We start from the raw sequence: 12,384 nt of genomic DNA, 5'->3' as shown, positions 1-12,384 counted from the left end.
CCTTCCCACCGGGGTTTTCACCCCGGCCTCGGTTTTCCGCCGTTGCGCATGCTTCGGTGAGTCAAACCCTCTCAATGCTTGCTTGTAGATGTAGATTAGGGGTTTATTCCTTAGGCATGTGCTAGTAGTTAGTGGATTCGATAGGATTAGATAGGATTCTAGCAGATCCGATTGGATGCGAACCCAATCAAATCCAATTGGGCTGATATGTTCTTGTTTTGTACAATGTGTGTGCTAGGATAATTTTCTTGTGCTACTGCTAGTGTGTCCTATGATCTGTGTTCATGCTAGTAGCTGTGTTGATGCTAGAATCATGTTCATGTTGACTGATGAATGTTATACTGATGGCATGTTCATTTGACTGATGAATGCTAGAATCATGTTGACTGATGGCATGTTCATGTTCAAGCTAGGATCATGTTCATGTTGTTGTTCCTGTTGCTAATATACATGTTCAAGCTAGGGTTTGTGTTGAATGTTATATGTGCATGTAGTAGGACCATTTTAGGATGCTGCCAAATGTGCATGGCTGCACATGGGTGCTATTGGCACTTGCTATTGCTATTTTTAGATGCTTCCATGTTTAGGATAGTGCACTGATGAGTGGCAGTTGCAGCAAAGCAGATGCCACTGATCAGTGGACTTGCCCAACAGCAAGTCCACTGATCAGTGGCATTTGCCCAACAACAAGTGTCATTGATAAGTGGCATTTGCCCCCATAGGCAAATCCCACTTATCAATGGCACTTGCTATTGGGCAAAATGCCACTTATCAATGGCACTTGCTGTTGGGCAAAATGCCACTTATCAATGGCACTTGCTATTGGGAAGTCCATTAATCAGTGCCACTGATCTTTCCCAACAGCAAGTGTCATTGATAAGTGGCGTTTGCCACTGATCAGTGGCATTTGCCTAACAGCAAGTGCCATTGATAAGTGGCATTACCTAAAAGAGTATGTGCACTGATCAGTGGCATTTGCTCTTGGATAAATGTCTCTAATCAATGCAATTTTGCAAAGAGTTTGTGCACTAATACTTGTCATCTTACCTGACAAGATAATTAAGACTGACTGGGATGTGGTGGGAGGAGGAGCTCAGGTGCTGGTCGGAGCTGAGTGCGCCGAGGATTTCATCCCCACGAACAGGTGGCTCAGGATGGTGGACCTGCCTGGCAGGATCACCTTCATGACCCTGCCTCGTTCAAGGGGACGATCTCTGAGGCAGGGCCATGAGGAGGGGGCCAGGGAGCCGCTACGCTTCTACCAGCAGATCAAGGACAATGAGGACCTTGCCATGCTCGTCGTCCCTCGCAAGTTCGTGGAGATGATGAACACTTGGCTGGTCATCAAGCGGCTCCCGCGCGTGGTCAGGCTGTCGGTGAACAAGGGTGCGTGTTCTGGGTGCAGGTCCAAAACTTCGAGGGGCACATGGTGCTTGGCCGGGACTGGAACTACTTCTGCCGCCGCCACCAGATCGTCCCCGGTGACCTCATTATTGTACGCATCTCAGGACTTGGACTCAAGGTTCAGATCTACAACCACGACTCCTCGGTCATGTACAGGTTTCTTTGCAGCAGGCACAATTGCGTTGGTAACATCGAGCATGCTATGTAGTTAAGTTAAGTAAGGTGTTAGTGGAGAACTTTTATGGTGTGTGGCGAGACTTGTGCTGGGAACTTGTTCATATTTTGGCCAGGAGCATCACCCTGGTTTCGAGCAGGGAAGGAGGATGCCCCTGCTGTTAATCTAGACTTATGCTATGTAGTTAAGTAGTTTGCTTTCATTTCCTTGCTTGTTGTGTTTGATTTCATTTGGGTGTTTGCTTTGTTCAATCTTGCTGTTGTGCTGATCATGTGGTGGTAAGGCCACCATATTTGAATGGGGTGAGCAGAACACAAACGTTGTTTGCAACCAAACAGTTGAAGTCTGCATCTGCTCACACCCTAAGCACAAAAATGGCAAACAAACACCAGGGGGTAAGTGCCCCTCCATGCGATGCAGGCAACCAAACATGTTGCATCTGCTGCATATGAGGCTGCATTTGAAGAACCAGGCTGGCTGGAGATGGACATGCAATGCAACTACTATTGCAAACTGCAACCAAACATGCCCTTCGTCTATTCTCCTTTGGTAGTTTTGATTTCAGTTTTTATCTGCCTTTTTGATTGACTGAGTTCAACATGCTTTCTTTTTTTGAGAAAGTACATGCGCATTATATCAAGGCGAGTGATGCGCCGGCCTAAATTTGAACCGGTCGTTGCGCCACCACACGATACACCACTTTTAAACAGTACGATCCTTCATTCATCTCAAGGAAAAAAGCAAAAAAGGACAAAAAAAGAGGATAGAGCCTAGCGCAACATGCTCTCGGCGGCGGCCCATGACACACGCTTGCCGCCAGTTGCTTGTGTCGGTGCGTCGCAACAAGTCGCAGTTGTCGTGCGCGAGGTCGCCATTGTCGTTCCCGAGGTCGTCGTCGCAACCTAGGCAGCGTCTGTTGTAGAATGGGTGCCATCGTCCCTCGCATCATTGGTCGTTGTCGCTGCCACCCCTGGCTGCGTACATTGCAACACAGGGGCGTCGCCGTTCCCAGCAACATGTGGCCGTTGTAGTGTCACCGAGGCACGGTCACACCCATCCCATTGCTGGTGCGACGCCGACTGTAGCATAACTTGACACCGGTTGTAGCAGGATGAGATGCAAATTGTAGCAAAAGCGTGATGCTGATTGTGCAAACATGGCACCGGTGGTAACAAACCGCGCCGCCGGTTGTCGCAAATCAAGGTGTTGGTTGCAGCAAAACATGAAGCCGGATGCAGCAAAAGGCACGACGCCAGTTCCTGCATTGTAGCAAAACACGATGCCAATTGTAGAGAAATTTTGCATCAGTTCTAGCAAAGGATGAAGCCGGTTGTAGCAGTACGGCGGCTGGTTGTAGCAAGAAGAAAAAGTGACGCCGAAACCTGGTTGTGCAAATCACGATGACAGTTGTAGCAAGGTGCGATGCTGGTGGTAGCAACATGTGACACTGGTTGTAGTAGGGGTGCAGTGCCGCTCGGACCAGTGCCGCCGTCGTCGCCCACCATAGTCGCCACACTCGTCGTCCATGGTGGCAGCTCCCCCACCCTATGCAGAAAATTGCGTTGCCGGTCCCAGCAAAACGGGGCGCCGGTTGCAGCTTCACCGTAAGTTGCGTTGTAGCTAGTCATCATGGTAACACCCGGTGATGGCTTGTAGTAGCTCCATCAATGAGGGGGGTGTTGGGAAGCAGGAAGGGGAGGGAGGAAAGGTAGTTTAGGGGAGTCCAGCGGTGGTGAGGCTCGCCGGAGCTAAAGATGCGGTGGCGCGGGTGAGAGGCAAGGGTAGGCAGACGAACTCTGGAGGGGAAAAGAGAAGAAAGATGAATAAAAAGCTATCGAGATGGAGATTGTGTGAATGAGCGGTGATGTGGCCTGTGGATAAGGACTGGTGCACGTGGGACTGGGACGTGTGGGCGAGCGTGAAGAAAGTGGTGCGAGTGCGCGACAGAGCTAACGCGGACCGACCGAAAGTCCGGCCGGCCCACCGGTTACAAACTTTTCCCTTATATTAACCAAGCCAGAGTAGTACAGCCACACACGCAAACACCACTAGAAAGACAGGGAAAGACCACGAGTCTAGAAGAAAATGCAGAAAATGCCTTGAAAGAAAGAAAATTACAACGAGAGGCTTGGGGCCTGCAACCAGATCCTTTCATCGTCACCGGAGCCGAGGCAGCACCATCACCGTCGTGGGCTTTGTTAGTCGATGGAGAGGCTTGCCGACGTAGCAAAGCCATTGATGATGTGGCACACCGATCGAGGCTCATCCGCATGCTGGATCTCGGATCCCAAATCCATGCCCACACACTAATGAAGTTGGGAAGAAGCATTGGGTCTGTCGACATCTTTCCCCGTGCATCGTCGACGCCGCCCAGAGCACCGCCCGCTAGCCACCAACTTCACTCCTATACAGAATCCCTCAGCCCTCTGGTGATATCGAAGGACATGTCACTGAGACGGGGACAGAGTTGGAAAACCAAAATCCCATAGGGTTCTACTTCCATAGGAGTTGTTGAATTTCCCCGAAGAAAAAGGGTGATGTAGCACATCAGCAGAAAGTATTTACCTCAGTTAAGAACCAAGGTTTAATTGAATCAGTAGGAGTCTACAAGCTAACAAGAAAAGCAGCACATGAACACAAACAAAATAAATGCTTGCACCCAACTTGACAAGGGGTTTTTCAAATCCTCTTGTCTTGCTAGTTGCAAGGTTAAAAGAAAATGGTGATAGATAGTGGTATGTTAAAACGGTAAAATAGTAAAGGTAAATAAAAGAGCAATAGAGCAACGCAAGTATTAATAGAGAATGGACCCGGGGACCATAGGTTCACTAGTGGCATCTCTCTCGAAAATAGGTAGTGGCATGATAAACAAATTACTATTGGGCAACTGACAGATAAGCAACATTCATAACTCTGATCATTCATGTCATAATCTCGTATAGGCGTCGTGTTCGTGACAAGTACACCATAATCCAACTGCATCTACTACTATTACTCCGCCTCGAAACCGCTATCCAGCATGCATGTCAAGGTATTAAGTTTAATGAAAAATAGAAAAACGCAATAAGCAAGATGGCATGATGTAGATAGAAATAAACCTAGCAATAAGATCAATCTTCATCGTTTTATCCTTAGTAGCAATAACACATCACGTGCCTTCTCCCCATTCTGTCACTGGGATGTACTCCCACTGTCCCAAAATAAGTGTCTCAAATTTAGTACAACTTTATACTAAAGTTAGTACAAAGTTGAGACATTTATTTTAGGACGGAGGGAGTAGATCACAGTGAGATTGAACCCACTACTATGCACCACTCCATCTGAAGAATTACCCATCTATCTTGACCAGAGAAGACAAACAACTCAGGAAGTATACATAGTTACTCGATCATACAGCAAAGAAACTTCAAAAGATTCAATTATATTCAATGAACAATCTGATCACAAATCCACAAATCATAGGACCCCAACAAACACACCACAAGAATTACATCAGATTGATTCAGAGGGGATGGCCTCCTTGTGTGGTGCTTCTCTGCTCTCGCGTCGGTGGATGGCTCCTTCGTCCCAGCCCAGGGGTGGGTTGGTCGGGTCCTGCTAGATCCGGCCTCGCAATGCTGCCACCGATCTGAGGGCTCGGGTCCATGGTTGTAGGCCATGGTCGACGGGAGCTGCGCGACGAGCTGTCGGGGTCGTCCAGGGGCGTAAAGGTGGTCCCTTCCGTCTCGTTTCTTTGGTGGGCGGTGACCGAGGGCTCGGCGGGGCTTGGAGGCAGCGAGATCTGGGATGCCGGGGCGGCGTCACTGGAAGGTGGTCTACGCGATCGGCTCTTAGGCGAGCGGCATTGCGGTGGTGGTGTTTCTCCTTGGCTGTGCGGGCAGCGAGGAGCGAGGCGGCGGCGATCCTAACGATGGCATTGCTACGGCAGGGGTATCGTCCAGATCGTGGTGTGGAGGCCTGTTTTGGTGCCAACGGATTTTCACCGTGGTACTTCGATGTGGCGCGAGTGTCTTCGGGCGAAAGCTCGGCGCCGACGGCGCCGACGGCGGTGATGCCTGCGAGTGTCGTGTCCCTGTTGGGGGCGTCGTTGTGGTATCTCTCCCCGCGTCAGGGCTCCGGGTGAAAACCCTTGATCGTGTCTTCAGTCTCAACGGCAGCGATCTGTTGTGTCGCCACCCTCTTAGGGGCATCGTCGTGGAGCGTAGGTACCCACCGGTTGCATTTCTTCACCATTGGCGGGCGAGCTCAGATCCTATCTCGAAGCTCCTTCAGCTCTCGCTTGGGGTGATACCGACAGCTTCCTATCCTTTACACGTGACGTCGAGGGCATCGCTCTTGGTCCTTGTTGTCTGCAGGCAGGATCAGTGCTCCACGGTCCGGAGCGAGAGGGCAGGGTGTCCTCTCCAGCGACAACTTAGTGTGTGTGTGTGTGTGTGTGTGTGTGTGTGTTGCATCGATGTCCGGTGGTTTCTCTTGGAGGCGCGGTCTGTCTTCTAGTTAGTAGCCTTGGGTGTGTCTTGATGGAGTGTGTGTGCTCTTGTAATCTTGTTCTATCTTTGATCTGCTTTGTAAGAGGTTTCCCTCATCACTTTGTATTGGTTCGGCTGTGATGCTTTATATATAAAGCGGGGCAAAAGCTTTTTTCAGTAAGATCAAAAAGAGAGAAAGGATAAGACATATCATATGGCCGCCGTCGTCACCGCCTCTCTGGTTACCCCAAGGCACGAATAGCTTCCAAATCCCTCAAACAAGCCAAGTTGTGGCTTTGCAAGAGCGGAAATTCGCAGAGCCATGCAAGTGCCAGGGTACACACCTACCAAGTTCTGCATGGCCGCTTGATTACCTCGCGATTCGTGAAGTAGTTGAATCCCACACGAGGGAACAATTAGTTTTAAGTTTCAGTCATTGAAACTTATGACTTTTTATCTAAAACTTGCGTTTTCTCGCTCGCTCTTACCAAGTTTCATAGATGAATTTTGAAGACATTCTTTTGTCGTTTGTAGGCACAAAAAATCATGATTCTATCACTGTTTGAGATATCGGCCGGTATTCAGATAAACTAGCCAATTTATCGCTTACCGGTGTATAGTCATTAACATAAATTGGACGTTAGGGTGATAAATCGGCCGATATGCTGATAAATTGGCCGATTTACCTCTTATCTTGAGTCGGCCGATAAGTTCCCGATAAACGATATCCCTAACATTAGATTTTATCGGTCGCTCATATTAAGCTTCAAGAGTTGAAACTTAACATTTATTTTTAAAAGTCTTCAAAACATATTTAAAATGGATCTTGGTTGAAAGCCCTTGTCACAAGAAACATGGATATAAAAATAAAATTTAATTTAGACTATTCATTCAAAAGATATAAAGGTTTAAAAATTGGAAGCCAAAAATAAAAGCACGTGATGGGGACTCGGTGCCCCTGCACTTGCGTGCCCCAAATCCCATCCCCCTTTGCATGAGTGTATGTCGGGTTTCATTCATGCGACGGAACTGGGGAGGAAACTCCATTATCTTCTAAGAAAGATAATGGTCATCCATTTACTAACTGGTCATAAAATACTAAGAGCAACTCTAACGGGCCGACACAAATGGACGTTGATTTTGTCCGCTTTTTGTCCGTTTGGATCAGCCAGACGGATACGGATGCCCGCTTTTGCATTTGGGTCGACACCTACGCCCAATGCTAGCCTGACCCATTTTAGACGACGCTAAAAAAATGAACGCATGCATATTTAAAAAAAGAGAAACTATATTAATTAAACATTAAAGCCGGCCACGAAGGCCGGCGAGAGTCCACGCGTTCACATTTGTATTTAAAAAAATAAAAACAGCCTAAACTACGAGGCGGCGCGCTGCCCTGGGCGTCGTCGTCGTCCTCGGGGTCCATGAGGTCGATGAGCGTCGGCGACGGCCCGGCCCAGGCGAACGCCGTGTTCCAGAGCGCTGCCATCGGGCTGTGCCGTCGCAGGCAGTGCCGGAGCGGGGGGCTGTGCGGCCGCCTGTGCAGCCGCGGCCTGGCGCGCCTCCTCCTCGGCCTCGCGCGCCTCCTCCTCGAGATCGCGCTCGAGCATCTCCTCGTACTCGTCTTGCCGGCGCTCCTCTGCCAGCCAGCGCCCTTGGCCTTGCTGCCGCTGGCGCCGGAGAAGAGGCCCATCGTCGATGTGGTTGCGGTGGCTAGGGTTTGCCGGCGACGAGGGAGCAAGGGTGGGCAGATAGGGACGGCGAGTTTGAATGAGGATGGCCCCGCCGCACGGTCGGCTTAAAAAAGGACGAGCGCCGTCGCTGACGCGTGAGCCCGTCGTCATAAATTAAGCTGACTGCGTGGACAGCGGGTAGTTGGACGACCGCCATGTGGGGACGCGGCGAACAGCGAGAAGGTGCGCGAAGCGTCCGTTCAGCGTCCGCGCCGACGCATTTGGGGCGCAAATTTGGGCCACAAATGCGTCGGTGCGGACGCGACACGGACGTGATTTGGATTTTGATCGACGCGTTGGGCCGCCACTTTTGTCCGCGCCGATCCAAACGGACGCAGGCGAACGAAATGGGTCGGCCCTTTGGAGTTGCTCTAACCTCCGTAAATATAAGACGTAGGAGTAGTATACAATAGTGTCTCCGTTGACCATTCATGATTGACAAGTTTTGAGATAGTTCCTTCATAATTTTGATGATCATATCTGTAGTTTGTATCGTGATATTAGACCAAATAAATTTATTGCATCTTGTGATCTAGCATTATTTATTATTGTTAGGTTGTCACGTCATCGTTGGTATTAGACGAACTATCTTGAAAGTATGTATGTTGTCGTCCAAATAATGATGAGGGCCTAGCAAAGCAATGGCTAGATATGTTTGTTAACTCCTTTTCGCAAATATGCAAAGCTTGTATATCATTCCATTGATAGAAAAAAATAAGTTTAATAAAGGTACACCACATGGCATGAACGCGGGAAGGCATGAACATGAAACCCAGAGTAGAGAGACAAGGGATGCTCCGACTAAACATGGGATAGATACAACTAAACCTACCAAGCCTAGAACTAGGGAGGCAGGCCGAACCGGCATGACATCAAACATCTTCAAATCCACACGAGGGACACCGTGAGCGATTAAGATAGCGCCTTCAAGAAGGGGAATGGTGTCGTGATGCCGCTGCCATCCGATCCGGAGAACCAGACCTAGGGTTTCCTTCGATGCCCGAAGAGGGGCATAGATAAAGGGCACGAAAGCGCCTTCAAGAAGGGAAATGACTACCCACGAGTGTCATTACTGCCAGCATCGACAAGCCGAGCATGAACTTTGTCTGGCCTGAGTCCGAGAAATCCCATGGCCGTCAGATCAAGATCCAAAGATGAGGAAGTCAACCCGCCAGGCGATCGCCACCTCATAAGGGGAGGTGAGGTTGCACCTGCAACCGCCGAAAAAATGCGAGCTTAAAACTAACATGGAGTATAGGCGGACTGGGTCGGGAAGGTAGCAGGGTGGAGATCCGACGTGAAGATTAGGATGGTGACCGACGTTGTTGACAAGCAGGAACAGAAGGAAACATAGATCCGGGCGCTGGAAGCGGAGCCGCCGGAACACCAATGAGCCGAAGAAGCTGGAAGGGGCACAACAACCTAAGCTTAGGGGCGGAAACTGCACCAGTGGAGGACGCTGGACAACCACACACACTGGAGAACGCAGCTTCGTGGTCGCCAGGACCGAAGCGGTGCCGATAAGGATCCACCACGATGCTTCGGCCATCTACCAAGAGCAAGGTTGTCAAAATCATGATTCTGAATCGGATTGGAGCTCCGATGGTAGGATCGCACATTGTAGAATCTTAACTATTAGAGTCGTAAAAATGTAGATTCTACTGACCAAAATCATAGAATCGCAGTGGTTAGTTTGGATTGTAAAGTCATAGAATCATACAATAAAATCGTGATACCAACAACATTGACGAGGAGAAACCACCGTAACCACACGCATAGAAGTCGCAACCACCGCTCGGAGGTGGCGCCATTGAAGACAGGGGGTGGCTTGCAACAGGGCAAGACCAAACTTGGGCAACCTGGCCACCTCCACCCAAGTGCCTCCAGTTGGTGCAAACGTCATATACAATATCTTAGACACAATTGATTCCTCACACATGTTTACTATTCAACCATTTGATCGTAAGGACCCAGGTTTAGCCTCAAAAAAGATATAGGTTTTCTCACATTGTCAAAGGCCCGTGCTAGCTTGTAGATTCCCATGAGCCTCGGGTGCAAGGAGCAAGTGGGAAGTGGTGGCGCGTCACCAGGACTATCCCCTACCCGCACAGCCTTCCAAAAGAAACATTTAAAAGGGTTTTGATCAATTTTGCCACTAGTTGTGTCACAATATTCAATTTTTCCACTAGAAGTTTCTACTACTCAAATGCCATCTTTCTGTTAAGAGTGTGCTAAAAAATGACACTCATCACCGTTACCGTTCAGTCAAAGGCCATTGACGGGGGTGAATTGATCAAAATACCCTTAGACCCCATTTGTCAATGTTTTCCTCTGCAACTCACTGAAACCAGTTGGTGCTAGCTTTCAGCACATAAGCCATGAAATTAGAAAGAAAATCACAGTGTGTCGTTATTTTTATTCTAATTAAATTCTCTGGGTGCTGACAACTAGGAGCCACGTGTTATAGGGGACCGCTGACAAGTGGGGTCCAAGGGTACTTTGGTCACTTCACCCCGGTCAATGGCATTTGACCAAATGGTAATGATGTTGTGTGGATTTTTTAGCACAAGGTTAAGATTGACATTTTTAAGTAGTTCAAATTTCTAGTGGCATAATTGAGTAGCGTGACACAACTAGTGGCAAAGCTGATAAAACCCCATTTAAAAGGATAAGCTTCTCATGTTGCTGCTAAACTCCCTACTAAGTCCCCTCCCACTGCTTGGAGCTCGGCATGGTTTTACGTTCTATTTCACTACCCATTGGGAATTCTTTTCACCGCTTTCCCTCATGGTACTACTTCGCTATCGGTCACCTAGGAATATTTTGCCTTGCAAGGTGGTCCTTGTTGATCCACACGGGATTCCACGTGCCCCGTGCTACTCGGGTCAAAGCGTAAGCTAGTGATGCTTTCAGCTACTCACTTCTGGCCTTTTTAATATCCCTACTTGTTTCTAGCTCAAGCTCACACACACACACACACACACACACACGCACACACACACACACGCGCGCGCGCGCGCGCACACACGCACACACACACGCACACACACACACATTGTTTGAAAGGATAAGATCCTTCTCATCGTGCTAAACTCCCTAGTAATCTTTCAGCCTCCCTGATCTTCCTACTTGTTTCTAGGCTATGCTACCACTTGCTCCTCTCCCACCCTGAATTTGGTTCATGCTCCACCACTGCAAATGGGATGCCCCAAGATAAAGCCATGAGTGAGGCAAGGCACATAGAGCTAATAGAAATTAGGAGGCCCTCAAATTACAAAATACCCCATAAAAGGGGAGAATAAGAAATTCTAAAGGGGAACTTGTGTACACACTCTCTCTCTCATGCATGAGAGGACAAATGCAATATTTCAAGAAGGTGGGGGGGGGGGGGTTGTTGTAACCTTAATGGGATATGCTAGATGCCATAGGATTATCCCCTTTTGGATTTATGATCACACCCTTAGGTTAGAGGAAAAGCAAGTGTAAGCTTGTAGAACACCCAATATCATGCCATGTATATTCCCCAACTATCTCCCTATAAATAGAGGGTCTCCTGTCAATTGGAGAGGGGGCAACATTGTGTGCTTACTCTCTCCCTCGCGTTGTGCCTTGGGAGAAAGGGAGCGGTGGGGGTGAGGCCTACTAGTAGGCAACCTTGTGGAGTGGAGACATTGTGACTTGGCCCGGGTGCAACAAACGAGCGTGGTCGGACTAGGCATCACACCCCACACTCTCACATAGGAGCGGTGTGGCACAACTTCCCATGGAGGAGCATGTCGTGACTCTCCTCGAAGCGGTACGACTTCTTTCACCGAGGGCATGGGTTGCTGGACAATTTCTTCCACCAATAGAAGGGGTGGATGGCGGACTTCTTCCTCGATTGATGGTGTGGACAAGAACCTATGGATGCATTCGAGGACATAGACCCGCAAACCTTGTTGAAGACATGGATGCACACGCCATTTGCCGCTGAGGTTTTGAGCTTTGTCTCTTCGAAGGTCACCGGCTAACCGACTTGACAACTCGCCTCGAAAGGCACTGCCCTTTCAAACCCCGCTGTAATTGCCTTCATAACTATCAGATGGCTAGAGCCCTCACCAAAGGCTAGCCTAGATTTACAACTATCCAGGATTACTTGTCGTTACCTAGACATCATCAGAGGTTCTATCCAATGTTTAGCGACCATTCCTTCTAGATCCTAGAACACTAACGCAGAGGATGGCATGATGCCTAGTGAAGAGGAAGGGAAGGAGAGTCATGACTCCCCTAAGGCCATTCCTTCTGGTTAACTAACTCTCCGACTCAGAGCACCTACAAATTTACTCTTTCGGCATTACCCCACAACAGATGTGTCTCGTTTAGCAAGTATGACAACTAGGCAATGAGGAGCTTCCATTGTAATTACCATTGCAAATGAATAAGTATTTTTGTAGCAGTTTTTAGTTTCAATAGCTATTTTAAGTTGCAATAGCATATTTGTATATTGGTAGTTAAAGTTGGCCGCCTTCGACCCATCGGTGCCTCAAATGGCTGAGTTATGGATTGAAAAACAAGTTCTTCCGAGATTGTATTATGCGAGGAGTTCTTGAACCGGAATTCCATA

The sequence above is a fragment of the Triticum urartu genome, chromosome 2A (genome assembly GCF_056163025.1).
Source record: "Triticum urartu cultivar PI428250 chromosome 2A, HENAU_Tu73, whole genome shotgun sequence".
NCBI classification, from domain to species: Eukaryota; Viridiplantae; Streptophyta; class Magnoliopsida; order Poales; family Poaceae; genus Triticum; species Triticum urartu.
The sequence above is the reverse complement of the archived record's forward strand: the minus strand, read 5'-3'. Positions refer to the sequence as shown.